The sequence below is a fragment of the Oncorhynchus masou genome, unplaced genomic scaffold, assembly GCF_036934945.1.
Source record: "Oncorhynchus masou masou isolate Uvic2021 unplaced genomic scaffold, UVic_Omas_1.1 unplaced_scaffold_24___fragment_4___debris, whole genome shotgun sequence".
Lineage (NCBI taxonomy): Eukaryota > Metazoa > Chordata > Actinopteri > Salmoniformes > Salmonidae > Oncorhynchus > Oncorhynchus masou.
This window is the reverse complement of record NW_027016551.1, coordinates 484,265-500,000: the sequence shown is the minus strand read 5'-3', so window position 1 is coordinate 500,000 and position 15,736 is coordinate 484,265. Positions and strand designations below refer to the sequence as shown.

The 15,736-nt window shown below is 40.1% G+C and overlaps 1 long non-coding RNA gene across 1 annotated transcript; it reads left to right on the top strand.

Annotated features, from left to right (window-relative positions):
• The first annotated feature begins 5,722 nt into the window (after window positions 1-5,722).
• Window positions 5,723-14,608, top strand: LOC135538785 (uncharacterized). Its single transcript, XR_010455485.1, has 4 exons — window positions 5,723-6,004; window positions 11,359-11,552; window positions 13,733-14,339; window positions 14,473-14,608. It is a non-coding gene; the product is annotated as an uncharacterized LOC135538785 (long non-coding RNA).
• Window positions 14,609-15,736: the final 1,128 nt, after the last annotated feature.

Genomic DNA, 15,736 nt, shown 5'->3' with positions numbered 1-15,736 from the left:
AGAGTCTCCCATCTGTCCTGAGCTGCCAGAGTCGCCCGTCTGTCCTGAGCTGCCAGAGTCGCCCGTCTGTCCTGAGCTGCCAGAGTCGCCCGTCTGTCAGGAGCTGCCAGAGGCGCCCGTCTGTCAGGAGCTGCCAGAGCCGCCCGCCAGTCAGGAGCTGCCAGAGCCGCCGGTCAGTCAGGAGCTGCCAGAGCCGCCGGTCAGTCAGGAGCTGCCAGAGCCGCCGGTCAGTCAGGAGTTGCCGGAGTCGTCCGTTACTCCGGTGCTGCCGGAATCGCGCTTCATTCCGGATCTGCCGGAATCGCCCGTCACTCCAGCGCTGCCGTGCATTCGGGACCCGTTGCTAGGGTCCCCAGTCCGAGGTCGGTGGCAAGGGTCGTCGCTCTAAAGAGGCCACGGAGGCGGGTTAAGAGGCAGACAAAGACTATGGTGGAGTGGGGTTCACGTCCCGGGCCAGAGCCGTCACCGCGGACAGACGCCCACCCAGACCCTCCCCTACAGGTTCAGTTTTGTGGCCGGAGTCCGCACCTTTGGGGGGGGGGGGTACTGTCACGTTCTGACCTTAGTTCCTTTGTTTTGTCTTTGTTTTAGTATGGTCAGGGCGTGAGTTGGGGTGGGCAGTTTTTTTGGGGTGGGCAGTTTTCTTTTTTCTATGATTTGGGATTTCTGTGTTTGGCCTGGTATGGTCCTCAATCAAAGGCAGCTGTCAATTGTTGTTCCTGATTGAGAACCATAGTTAGGTAGCCTGTTTTCGCCCTTGAGTTGTTATTGATTGTTTTCTGTTTTGTGTCTGCACCAGACAGAACTGTTTCTGTTTCATTTCATTCTCTTTGTTGTTTTATTCTTTAGTGTTCTGAGTTATAATAACTATCATGAACACTTACCACGCTGTGCATTGGTCCTCCGATCCTTCCTACTACAACCGTTACAAACAATAAAACAATATTTTATAAATATTAGATGATGCTTACCCGGACACACTTGTCTAAATTAATGGGTCATGTGAAAGAAATGGTATAACCCCAGCCACATCTTAGAAACGATATAGCGAAATGATTACTTGCATAGTAGCAATATCAAAAATAGATAGTGTCAATGCCAGTAGAGAAAGAACAAAATAATATACAGTTTGTACTAGAACAATACGATATCAGTGATACTGTTGATAGATGAGGTAGTTATATGCATACAATCAGGGGTAGTGTCTGAGCAGCAGGATACAAATATGAATAGTAGCTGCAAAGTATGGTATGTGTGTTAGGAGAGAGTCATGTGAATAGAGGCACTGCAGATGGTGCTGATGATGGAATTTTTATGTTTGTGCTTTTCTTATAACTAATCTGGTGAGATTTGTTATTGAAGCAAGACCAAAACAAAGAAAAGAAAACAACAACAGGTTGGGCAAAACTTCAACTTCAATTCATTTGAAAGAACTATCATCCATGAACAATATCTGTTTTTTTCCTTTTACAGACAGGCATATGAAAATAAATCAATTTGCATATTAACCAAAGATACCCTGGGGGAACTGGTAATTCCCAATTTGGACACGACTCACATCGTGATTCATGCATCTGAAAATCACAATAACATTGCCTGTTAAATCAAAAATAAACAAATTAGAATAACAAATCAAATTTTCTTGAAAACTTCATAAGGAAATAATTGTATCCCATAAGGTAATGGGAAAATAGACTAGAGACAGCTCTCTCTCTGTCCTTCTCGTGGTCCGAATCACACATAGGACTATTGATAAATTCTAAACTTCTTCCTAATTATTTGTTTTGACATTTGACAACAATGTCTGCTGTCTTTCTAGGGTGATCAGGCCTCACCAGGAAGTCAGTCAGCCCTATTAAGTGAGTGTTTCTTTTCCTGTACCTGAGACATTATTTAAAGATATTTCAAACATTTTGTGTATCAGGTTTACATTACGTTTTCAGTTAATTTCTTCTAATCAACAGAATTTACACGTGTGCAACCAAAACTCTGACAATAGAAACGTTCACTTGTGTACAGCATCCGTTCTAACCTGTGAAGAACCCACTAAAACTCAGAGTTCTACTAACAAATATGAATTAATAGGTGGGTTATGTGTGGGTGCTGGCATGTGTGTGGCAAAAATTGTAGGGTAAACACAAACAAAATGACCAGGCCTTCCTTAATTTGGGAGGTCCCTAAACAGCTGGATCCAGGCACTTTTAACTGCTCTCCCAAGGCCTTGCCACAGGAAGCCTTTCAAAGTGAGAGATACAGAATCATTAATCAACATGAAAAAAAAACTTGGTAGCAGACATTCCATCAGTCTTGGAAGAAAGAATATAAACATGTACTTAGTTTTCACTATGCTACATTTGAATCAGTCCTAAAAATTCTTAATCATTAATCGAGTTTACTTCAGCTTGGGCAAGAAGTCTCAATAAACCCATGTCTATACAGAATTATATTTCAGACACATGAAAGTCCGTGTTGCCCAGCAACAGCCCCAGAACATCACTGCTCTAGGGGAGATCTGCATGGAGGAATGGGCCAAAATACCAGCAACAGTGTGTGAAAACCTTGTGAGGACTTACAGAAAACTTTTGACCTCTGTCATTGCCAACAAAGGGTATTTAACAAAGTATTGAGATATCCTTTTGTTATTGACCAAATACTTATTTTCTACCATAATTTGCAAATAAATTAATGAAAAATTCTACAAAGTGATTTTCTGGATTTTTTTTCTCATTTTGTCTGTCATTGTTGAAATGTACCTATGATGAAAATTACAGACCTCTCTCATCTTTTTAAGTGGGAGAACTTGCACAATTGGTGGCTGACTAAATACTTTTTTGCTCCACTGTATGTATGGGTGTGGGTGTGTAGGTTGTATATTATTATAATTTTTCTATTCTTAATTCATCAGATCATCATAATAACCAACTATACTCAGTATTATATTACTTTTTCTCTAGTAACCCAATATACATTTGTATTACATCACAAATTCCTCATCGAGACTAGTGTTCTATTCATACAGGGGTTTAGATATTTAAATTACCTCTATTTAACAGCATATTCGGAAATAGTTCTCTCTTCTTTCATATCTCCATACATAATAACGTTATACATCAAACTCCACTGATGAGACATGTTAACCTCATGTAATCTAAAGTCATGTTAACCTCAGAGACGTTATCATCGTTACTGATGAGACATGTTTTCCTCTTTACTAACAAGACATGTTGTCCTTGTTACTAACGTGACATGTTATCCTCTGAGGCATGTTATGAATTAGATTTCTGAGACATGTTATCCTCTACCTGTAGATCCAATGGCGGTGTTGGACAGACTCTAGATTACGTTACAGATTGAAAAACTCAGCTCACAGAACTGGAAAACTCACATTCACTCTATATTCACACTGGAGCTAGTCCCCTGACAGCTCTCATTCACTCAATACTTAATACCTTAATACCTAAATTTCAACCATCCTATTATTCACATTTCAATCTTATTATCCAAATTTCAATCTTAATAGTAATAATTTCAACCATTTATTATCCAAATTTCAATCATAATCATAGTTATCATGTCCGTGGGGTAAGCTTTAAGTTTGTAAACCATTTCTCTTTGCCACTTTGAACAGAATTAACATCTGTCATGAATAGCATGTCCGCTTCTTCATCATAATTTTGACCACTGCATGTATCCTGTTCTAGCAGATTGACAGGCTTACCAGGATATGTGAAACAGTGCAAAGTACAATTGACTGAATATTGGTGTCTGATCAATCTAAAATATCGCAGAGTGGAGTAATAGTCTATAGAATCAGTGATAATTTTATTACATTTTTATTACATTTTACAAGGAGGATTTTTAAAGATATATTTAAGTGTCACAAAACCGTTAGAATCAGAGGACTCAAAAAATACTGTGTAGAAAAGTTTAGGGAGGAAGTGGGTAAAATTGACTGGTCACCTGTGCTTGATAGTGTATGGGGTGGACAGTGCTTGGGAAGCCTTTAAATGTAGATTCCTTGATGTGGTGTCTCCCATTAGACTGGTCAGGGTAAAGCAGAGATCTAGCCCTGGGTTTAATCATGAAATTCAAGAATCTATTCAAGCAAGGCCTTTAAAACTTGTTTTGGACAGGGGGCAGTATTTTGACGTCCGGATGAAAAGCGTGCCCAAAGTAAACTGCCTGGTACTCAGGCCCAGAAGCTAGGATATGCATATCATTGGTCGATTTGGATAGAAAACACTAAAACTGTTAAAATAATGTCTGTGAGTATAACAGAACTGATATGGCAGGCGAAACCCAGAGGACAAACCATCCCCCAAAAGAAAATTCAGCTTAGCAGTTAAGTTCAGTGGCTATCACTTTAATCATAAGGCGAAGACCTCCCAGATTGCAGTGCCCAGGGATTCCAATAGACAGTCTTTAGAAAGATTTTCAGGCTCTTTTTTGTAAAAAATGACCCAGAAATTGTATTTTTTCTAGGTGGCTCCCATTTTGGCTGTAGTGTTTCCAAGCGCTTGGAAGGGAGCGCGTTCTTTGGTATTTTTCTCCGGTATAGACAATAATGATTCTCTGTCTTAAATGTATTGTTTATTTACATATTAGGGTACCTAAGGTTTGATTACAAACGTTGTTTGACTTGTTTGGAAAAGTTTATTAGTAACGTTTGGGATTCATTTTGTATGCATTTTGAAGGAGGGAAACTGGAGGTATTATTGACTGAAGCATGCCAGCTAAACTGAGTTTTTATGGATATAAAGAAGGACATTATCGAACAAAAGGACCATTTGTGATGTAAATGGGACCTTTTGGAGTGCCAACAGAAGAAGATCATCAAAAGGTAAGGCTTTTATTATATCGCTATTTCTGAGTTTCGTGTCGCACCTGCCTGGTTAAAATATGTTTTCAATGGTTTTGTAAGCGGGGCGCTGTCCTCAGATAATCACATGGTTTGCTTTTGCTGTAAAGCCTTTTGAAATCTGACACAGCGACTGGATTAACAAGAAGTTAGCTATATTTTGATGTATTACAGTTGTGATTTTATGAAAGTTAAATGTTTATGATACTGTCGTTTGAATTTCGCGCTCTTCACCGGATGTTTTCGAGGTGTCCTGTTAGCCTTTCCCAAACAGGTTTTAAAACATGTAAGAACTCTCAAGAGCAGCATGATTTGGCCCTATGTAAACGTCACAGAAATGAAGCACAGAGGAGGATGGATGAAGCTAAGAGGGGTTACTTTGCTGAGGAAATCATTGAAAATAATTCTGCAGAGCTGGACTTTGGGTTAATTTCTGAATAACTCACGTCAGAGAATTCGGTAAAAGTTCAAGCATAATCCTTTACTCAGGTATAACATGTTACAGGTTACAACATCCTAATCAGACACTCACAATGGACCTGTTTATATATCCTAGATAGGTGCCCCATCTCTGGGTTGGCATTATGCCCATTATCTTAACTTCTTATAAATAGCGTGCCCAATTTCAATTTCCTGCTACTCATGCCAAGAATATAAGATATGCATATTATTAGTAGATTTGGATAGAAAACACTGAAGTTTCTAAAAACTGTTTGAATCGTGTCTGTGAATATAACAGAACTTATGTAGCAGGCAAAACCCCGAGGACTAACCGTTCAGAATGCTTTTTTTAGGTCTGTCTGTTCAGTGAGTTCTCATTGGGAAACAATATTTCTTAGGCACTTGTTCCTCTCGTCCTCTATTGAAAACATATAGACCCGTCTTCAATTTGATCGATTATTAACATTTAAAAATACCTAAAGTTGTATTACAAAAGTAGTTTGAAATTTTTAGGCAAAGTTTTACAGGCAACTTTTGAAATATTTTGCAGTGACTTTGTCCAATTTGGAAGCTGTTTTTTTCTGGATCAAACACACCAAATAAATTGACATTTTAGATATATATGGACGGAATTAATCGAAGAAAAGGACAAATTGTGATGTTTATGGGACATATTGGAGTGCCAACAAAAGAAGCTGGTCAAAGGTAAGGCGAGTTTTATATTTTATTTCTGCGTTTTGTGTAGCGCCTGCAGGGTTGAAATATGCTACTCTTTGTTTACTGTTGTGCTATCATCAGATAATAGCTTCTTATGCTGTCGCCAAAAAGCCTTTTTAAAATCTGACATGTTGGCTGGATTCACAACGAGTGTAGCTTTAATTTAGTATCTTACATGTGTGATTTAATGAAAGTTTGATTTTTATATCATTTTATCTGAATTTGCCGCACTGCATTTTCCCTGGCTTTTGTCCCAGTGGGAAGCAAGCGTCCCCTATACCATAAGAAGTTAAAGACCGAGTTTATGTGGTCAAGTCCACTAGATCAAGAGTCCAAGGGCCCTTTCTTCAATTGTAAGGAACTCAAGTAGAGTAACCTTGAGGACAATATAGTACAGTAAAGCACAGTTCAATAGAGCACAGTACAGTAGAGTGCATTAGAGCACAGTAGGGTACAGTACAGTACATGCAGTACAGTAGGGTACAATACAGGAGAGTACATTACAGTAGGGTATAGTACACTGCCCTACAAAGGCAAAACACAGTATCGAAGTATTTGGTAAAAAATCTTTGGCCAGGTATATCTTATTAATGTGGTACTTTTTTTCTGACACAAGAGCACGCCAGTTGATCAGAATACAGTGCATTCGGAAAGTATTCAGACCCCTTGACTTTTTCCACATTTTATTACTTTACAGCCTTATTCTAAAATTGATTAAATTGATATTTCCCCCCTTCATCAATCTACACACAGTACACCATAATGACAAAGCCACATTATTTTAGCAAATTTAGGACAAACGAAATCTGAAATATTACATTTACATAAGTATTCAGACCCTTTGATCAGTACTTTTTTGGTAGTGATTACAGCATCGAATCTTCAAGGTATGGACGCTACAAGCTTGGCACACCTGTATTTGGGGAATTTCTCTCATTCTTCTCTGCAGATCCTCTCAAGCTCTGTCAGGTTGGATCGGGAGCGTCGCTGCACAGCTATTTTCAGGTCTCTCCAGAGATGTTCGATCGGGTCCGAGCTCTGGCTTGGCCACTCAAGGACATTCAGAGACTTCTCCCTTATCCACTCATGCATTGTCTTGGCTGTGTGCTTAGGGTCATTGTTCTGTTGGAAGGTAAAACTTCGTCCCAGTCTGAGGTCCTGAGCACTCTGGAGCAGGTTTTCATCAAGGATCTCTGTGTACTTTGCTCTGTTCATCTTTCCCTCCATCCTGACTAGTCTCCCAGTCCCTGCTGCTGAGAAACATTCCTACAGCATGATGCTGCCACAACCATGCTTCACCGTAGGGATGGTGCCAGGTTTCCTCCAGACCTGACGTTTGGCATTCAGGCCAAAAAGTTCAATCTTGGTGTCATCAGACCAGAGAATCTTCTTTCTCATGGTCTGAGTCCTTTAGAAGAGTGTTGTGCCTCGACACAATCCTGTCTTGGAGCTCTACGGACAATTCCTTCGACCTAATGGCTTGGTTTTTGCCCTGACATGCACAGTCAACTGTGGGACCTTATAGACAGGTGCATGCCTTTCCAAATCATGTCCAATCAATTGAATTTACCACAGGTGGACTCCAATCAAGTTTTAGAAACATCTCAAGGATGATCAATGGAAACAGGATGCACCTGACCTCAATTTCAAGTCTCATAGCAAAGGGCCTGAATAGTTATGTGCACAAAAAAACAAAAACCTGTTTTCACTTTGTCATTATGGGATATTATGTGTAGATTGATGAGACATTTTTTAAAATAAAACCCCCCACTTAGAATAAGGCTGTATACAATGCACTGAGTGCATACATGACCAAAAGTATGTGGACAACTGCTCGTCGAACATTTCATTCCCTAATCATGGGCATTAATATGGAGTTGGTCCCCCCTTTGCTGCTATGACAGCCTCCACTCTTCTGGGAAGGCTTTCCACTAGAACATTGCTATGGGAACTTGCGGTTGGGGTTGGGCACTGATGTTGGGCGATTAGGCCTGGTTCAATGCCAGTCAAGGTCTTCCACACGGATCTCGACGACCCATTTTTGTATGGACCTCGCTTTTGCACGGGGGCATTGTCATGCTGAAACTTTTGTTACCACAAAGTTGGAAGCACAGAATTGTCTAGAATGTCATTGTTTGCTGTAGTGTTTAGATTTCCCTTCACTGGAACTAAGGGGCCTAGCCGGAAACCATGAAAAACAGCCCCGGACTCCAATGGCGGCAAGCTCTACACCACTCCTGGTGTAAATCATTGTGCATGGTGATCTAAGGCTTGTGTGCGGATGCTCGGCTATGTAAATGCATTTCATGAAGCTCCCGAACAGTTCTTGTTGCTTACTGAGGCAGTTTGGAACTCCATAGTGAGTGTTGCAACAGAGGACAGACGATTTTTACACACAACGCTCTTCAAAACTCAGCGGGCCTGTTCTGTGAGCTTGTGTGTATGTGTCCTACCCCCTTCGTGGCTGAGCCGGTGTTGGACCTAGACGTTTCCACTTCCCAATAACAGTACTTACAGTTGACCGGGGCAGCTCTAGCAGGGCAGAAATTTGTCGAACTGACTTGTTGGAAAGGTGGTATCCTATGATGGTACCAAGTTGAAAGTCAATGATGGTGCCAAGTCGAAAATGACTTCGGCGGAAGTTGTGACATTGGGCTCGACAGACTTTCTTACGCTTTGATGTAAGCACTTCTCAGTAGTTGGTACTCAGACTTAATGTATGCAAGTGAGTAACACGCTCTGGGGTGAGGCTCTCTTGCATGCACTGAATACATTTAATTAAATCCCAGAAAACACACCCACTGGGTGGAAGACCAATTTGATCATGGAGTTCAATAGTGTTTTCAGTACATTTATCTAAAGCCATACCTTTGAATACGGTGTTTAATTTGAATTTTCAACAGATTCAATGGAATATATCAAGAGAAGGGGTCCAGAATATTAGGGATCAATGAAAGAAATCCATTAATAAATCAACTCTGCAATAAAGGGAATCTGATGCCTGGGCCCAATGGCAAAAATGGGTTCATCAACAGTTCACATAAAAGCAATTTAACAATGGGTCAATTACTTTAACCATCAATTAAACATTTTTAGACACAATAATAAACAGTTATGGTCCCCCAAGTGGCGTAGTGGTCTAAGGCACGACAACGCAGTTGCTAGCTGTGCCACTAGAGATTTTGGTTCGAGTCCAGGCTCTGTCGCAGCCGGCTGCAACCGGGAGACCTATGGGGTGGTGCACAATCGGCTCAGCGTCGTCCAGGTTATAGGGGAGGGTTTGGCCCGGCAGGGATGTCTCGTCCCATCACGCTCTAGTGACTCCTGTGGCGGGCCGGGTGCATGCACCCTGACACGGTCACCAGGTGTATGGTGTTTCCTCTGACACATTGGTGTGGCTGGCTTTCAGGGTAAGTGCGCATTGTGTCAAGAAGCAGTGCGGCTTGGTTGGATTGTGTTTCGGAGGACACATGGCTCTTGATCTTTGCCTCTCCCGAGTCTGTACAGGATTTGCAGCGATGAGACAAGACTGTAACTACCAATTGGATACCACAAAATTGGGGAGAAGAAGGGGGAAAAGTAAAAAATATATAAAATACATATTTTTTGTGAGACAGTAATTTGTGCTTGCCAAATTGTACACCTATTAAGCTTGGTTGAATTATGGTTTAAAAATGTATTTCAAATTATCATAAGGCAAACTCTTATTCCATCATGTAACATTGCAAGTGTTTCACTGTTGAGCAACATTTTGCATAGTGCCAACTGTCAAATTTGGTGGAGGAGGAATAATGGTCGAGGGCTGTCTTTTATGATTCTGGCAAGGCCCCTTAGTTCCAGTGAAGGGAAATCTTAACACAACAGCATACAATGACATTCTAGATGATGACATTCTGTGCTTCTAACTTTGTGGCAACAGATTGGGGAAGGCCCTTTCCTGTTTCAGCATGACAATGCCCCTGTGCACAAAGCGAGGTCCATACAGAAATGGTTTGTCAAGATCGGAGTGGAAGTAGGCCTATTTCTCAATCTTGCTGTATTTTTGAAGGCACTTTACTACACTTGTGGAAATATTTCATAGATATATTTACCTTGTTTGGCACAGATTTGCTTTTTGAGATCAAATATTTCCAGCACTGTGTAAACACTGTATTGGTGACTCTCCAATAAGGAGAGTGCTGATTCAGATGACCTGGTCTCCACAATCACCCGACCTCAACCCAATTGAAATGGTTTGGGATGAGTATGACCGCAGAGTGAAGGAAAAGCAGCCAACAAGTGCTCAGCAGATGGGAATTCCTTCAAGACTGTTGGAATAGCATTCCAGGTGAAGCTGGTTGAGAGAATGCCAAGCATATGCAAAGCTGCCATCAAGGCAAATAGTGACTATTTGAAGAACCTCAATACAAAATATATTTTGATTTGTGTAACACTTTCTGGGTTACTACATGATTCCATATGTGTTATTTCATAGTTTTGATGTCTTCACTATTATTCTACGATGTAGGCAACAGTACAAATAAAACTGAAAAAACTTGAATGAGTAGGCGTGTCCAAACTTTTGACTTGTACTGTATCTTCTAGTAATTGTCTTGGGGTTTTATATGACTTTTAAAAACAATATCAAACCTATTTATCAAACCTGTTTTCTTTTGTATAGGTTACATTTTCAGAACATACACATTTATTATAATACTCATCTGGGCCATATATTGTCTAAGATATGTTATACCATATCTTTGTAGGAATTTTTTATTTTACCTTTATTTAACTAGGCAAGTCAGTGAAGAACAAATTCTTAACTTCAATGACAGCCTAGGAACAGTGGGTTAACTGCCTGTTCAGGGGCAGAATGACAGATTTGTACCTTGTCTGCTCGGGGGTTTGAACTTGCAACCTTTCGGTTACTAGTCTAACACTCTAACCACTAGGCTACCCTGCTGCCCCAATCATGTATTTAATTGTGTTTGCCACATAAGGAATATAAGTCAACACTGACATATGCCAAAACAAGCTACAAAACATGCAAAGAGACAATGTTTTCTTTTTTTCAAGGTTAGACTACCAGAGGTGTCAAACATGTGGCCCCTTTGGGTTTATATTTATTTTATGTTCCTGAATACCATCATGGTGATTTTGCATTTATACGTTTATCAGTAATGTGGTCATTAGTATTATTACAATTCGCTTTCTATTGATTGTAATTTTCTCATTTGTATTCCTAATAAATTATGAATAATTTAGCATTGTTTATTTATATGTATTCACCCTAGAAACCCAGAAGCCAGTGTTTAAATTGGAACATAGTTGCCAGCTAACCAATCGTTGCATTTTTTTTGCAGGAACTTGAACACATGCAATGTAAATTCTGCAAATTTGTCCACTTCAATCAAGAGGTCCTTCTGAAACACTGTCAAATAGGAGGAGCAAACTGGCCCCGTCTTTACTCTGATTGTGTCTGTACCTTTAACTACGGGATTGGTGTCCCTAAACCGGGACGGTTGTTGCTATGGTGGGCTGATGTGACTACAATGACGTAAGTAACAGCCAACTTTCCAGGACATAGACATGTCTTATATGGGTAGAAAGCTTAAATTCTTGTTAAAATAACTGCAGTGTCCAATTGAATGTAGCTATTAGGGTGAAAAAATACCATGCTATTTTTTTAAGAGAGTGCACAACCACAAAACACTTTTATCACATCAACTGGTTTGGTACATTCACCTCTGAAGGTAAATAATGTACTTACAGTGGGGCAAAAAAGTATTTAGTCAGCCACCAATTGTGCAAGTTCTCCCACTTAAAAGATGAGAGAGGCCTGTAATTTTCATCATAGGTACACTTCAACTATGACAGACAAAATTAGAAAAACAATCCAGAAAATCACATTGTAGGATTTTTTATGAATTTATTTGCAAACTATAGTGGAAAATAAGTATTTGGTCACCTTCAAACAAGTAAGATTTCTGGCTCTCACAGACCTGTAACTTCTTCTTTAAGAGGCTCCTCTGTCCTCCACTAATTACCTGTATTAATGGCACCTGTTTGAACTTGTTATCAGTATAAAAGACACCTGTCCACAACCTCAAACAGTCACACTCCAAACTCCACTATGGCCAAGACCAAAGAGCTGTCAAAGGACACCAGAAATGAAATTGTAGACCTGCACCAGGCTGGGAAGACTGAATCTGCAATAGGTATGCAGCTTGGTTTGAAGAAATCAATTGTGGGAGCAATTATTAGGAAACGGAAGACATACAAGACCACTGATCATCTCCCTCGATATGGGGCTCCACGCAAGATCTCACCCCGTGGGGTCAAAATGATCACAGTGAGCAAAAATCCCAGAACCACACGGGGGGACCTAGTGAATGACCTGCAGAGAGCTGGGACCAAAGGAACAAAGCCTACCATCAGTAACACACTACGCCGCCAGGGACTCAAATCCTGCAGTGCCAGACGTGTCCCCCTGCTTAAGCCAGTACACGTCCAGGCCTGTCTGAAGGTTGCTAGAGAGCATTTGGATGATCCAGAAGAAGATTGGGAGAATGTCAGATGAAACCAAAATAGAACTTTTTGGTAAAAACTCAGCTCGTCGTGTTTGGAGAGCAAAGAATGCTGAGTTGCATCCAAAGAACACCATACCTACTGTGAAGCATGGGGGTATAACATCATGTTTTGGGGCTGTTTTTCTGCAAAGGGACCAGGACGACTGATCCATGTAAAGGAAAGAATGAATGGGCCATGTATCATGAGATTGAGTGAAAACCTCCTTCCATCAGCAAGGGCATTGAAGATGAAACGTGGCTGGGTCTTTCAGCATGACAATGATCCCAAACACACCGCCCGGGCAACGAAAGAGTGGCTTCGTAAGAAGCATTTCAAATTCCTGGAGTGGCCGAGCCAGTCTCCAGATCTCAACCCCATAGAAAATCTTTGGAGGGAGTTGAAAGTCCGTCTTGCCCAGAAACAGCCCCAAAACATCACTGCTCTGGAGGAGATCTGCATGGAGGAATGGGCCAAAATACCAGCAACATTGTGTGAAAACCTTGTGAAGACTTACAGAAAATGTTTGACCTCTGTCATTGCCAACAAAGGGTATATAACAAAGTATTGAGATAAACTTGTTATTGACCAAATTCTTATTTTCCACCATAATCTGCAAATAAATTCATTAAAAAGCCTACAATGTGATTTTCTGGATTTTCTTTTCTCATTTTGTCTGTCATAGTTGAAGTGTACCTACGATGACAATTACAGGCCTCTCTCATTTTTTGAAGTGGGAGAACTTGCACAATTAGTGGCTGACTAAATACGTTTTTGCACCACTGTACATTCAGTAATATTGCTCTGATTTGTCATGTCTGAGGGTCCCAGAGATAAAATGTAGCATAGTTATGTTTGAAAAAATACATTTTTATATTCAACTGTATGAACTGCGTTCTACAGTTTGAACCCTTGCTGTCTCTGTTTTTATATATACAGACAGTATTAAACGTTTCTAAAAGTGCAACACAGAATATATTATTTTTGTTATTGTTGATATTTTGCACTTTTCCATATTTCATATGCTTCAATATGTACTTAACTCAGAGATAATTACTAAACATAACATAAAAATCAATGGTATTGTTCAAGAACTTATTGATGCAATATTCTAAACAAATCCTTTCAGCTAAGGCCTTTGATTAGGTTTCTCTTTGTTGCCATCAACAGATCTGTGTTGAAATTAAGTGCATCACCAACGTGAAACTGCTGGAGACATTCAGAGCATCTTTAAACCAGCACTCGCCTCAAACTGTACCGAGCCAGAAGGGGAGCTCTTGGACAGGAGATCCAAGATGTTGTATATTAACACCTGACTGCCCTTGCTTAGAGCCTAGTCTAACCTTGCCATTTTAGAACACAGGTATATCATATCCTGGTGAAAGCCAGACACAACTCTATTTATAGGACAGGAAAATCTTCCGGGCATGATTTTCAACCCCAAAAATTACTGATCCATTTCACTTCCCTCTCAGAATTGACACTAGCTGTGGTTTGTTCTGGACTCAGTCTGCCAATTTAAATGTGCGGGTGGTGTATGGTAGGTCTAGGGAGTACCTCAAAATGCTTAATCTTTCAGCAACGTATCACGTTTTAGCAATATCTGCATTTAAGGTATCATAAATGCCACAAATTACTCACAAATAAATCATATTGTTTTCTTTTGCGTATTGTTTTTCCGACCTCAAACATTGTGGCACAGAGGAAGATAATAGTCCTGGAAGGCCTCCCCTTGTTTGTTCGCGAAAATCCAGCAAAGCTACTGAAGACATGCGTGGTGAGTGTTTCATTAAAAGCACCTCTGAATATTTGAAACAGAACTTCATTATAAAGCAGAATTCATTGCTTGGGAAATGTAGATTTTACACTCATTTGGAATGCTTCGCACCCTTTGTCCTTGTTTTAACCAGGACACTGCTCCAGAGAAGAGCCAGACCAGAGGCGTCGAAGCTGGCATCCTCACGGTTATTGTGCTGGAAGAGGCTGTTGTCTTAAAAATATCTTCCAGACCTGCCATCTGCATTTGTTTACCTGTTTGGCCTCAACTTCGCCTTGAAGATACGTTTTTTTGGGTACTCTAAGTACACTTTTGAGGTAATTGAGAATGTTTTCGTGGACCTGGGCATTCAGTGCTCTGCAAGGGTTAGGTTCCTCCAAACCAAGTTCTTCCTGTGACTAAGCGGGTGATTTGTGATCAAAGCAACGGTCTTTGAAACTCAAGAAACCCATTTGTGCAGTTGAGATCTTCCTATTCTTCTGCTAAAAGACTGGGTCTGTTCAAGACTGGGACTACCTGCTTGACATGTTTTAACTAGCTAGGTGAACACCTTTTAAGAGTTTTCAGTTACATTGACAGAATGTTTGCCCTACAACCTGTTGGAATAAAAAAACTAAGGGTTTTGTTCAGTGAGGTTGACAGAATATTTGCACTACAAACAAGATTCCTGAATGTTTCATATATGCAACATTGGGCTTAAGGAGTATGACTTTGATCTGGTTTGAAATGCATTCTTAGGAGTGTAGTGTGTTACCACTGAAGTCCAGCATTGTATATTTGCTACATTTCCAGAAAAACAACAAAAGTTTTTATTGTGAAAACTGCACTGTTTTGTGCACTGCGCTTTTGATTTGTGAAATTTATGGGTGTGGTTTTGGAAAAATCAAATGGTTCAAAACTACTTATTATGTGCATTGGTTGCTCAGTGGATTGTGGTTATGCATATAATTGGTACCATTGGAAAGAAAACACTGAAGTTTGTAGAAATTTTTAAATAATGTAGGAGAATATAACACAATAGATATGGTAGGAGAAAATCCAAAGAAAAACAAACCAGAATTTATTTTATTTGAGAGCCCATGCTCTTTCAATGGAACGTATAGGGAAATTAAATCTAGCTCCCAGTATGCAATTCCTATGGCTTCCACAGGGTGTCAGTAGTCTTTGTTCAAGGTTTCAGGCTTGTATCTTCCAAACGAGTAAGAAATTAGTTTTACTACAGGGACGCAGACTTGGAAATTCTTTAATGTGCGCGCGATGAAGAGGACGCGCACCTGCTAATATCGCTCTCCTATTGAACATACTTCTTTCCGTATGAAATATTATAGTTTAATTACAATTTAGGATATCTGAGGATTGTATAGAAATGTATTTTGACTTGTTTAAACAAGGTTATG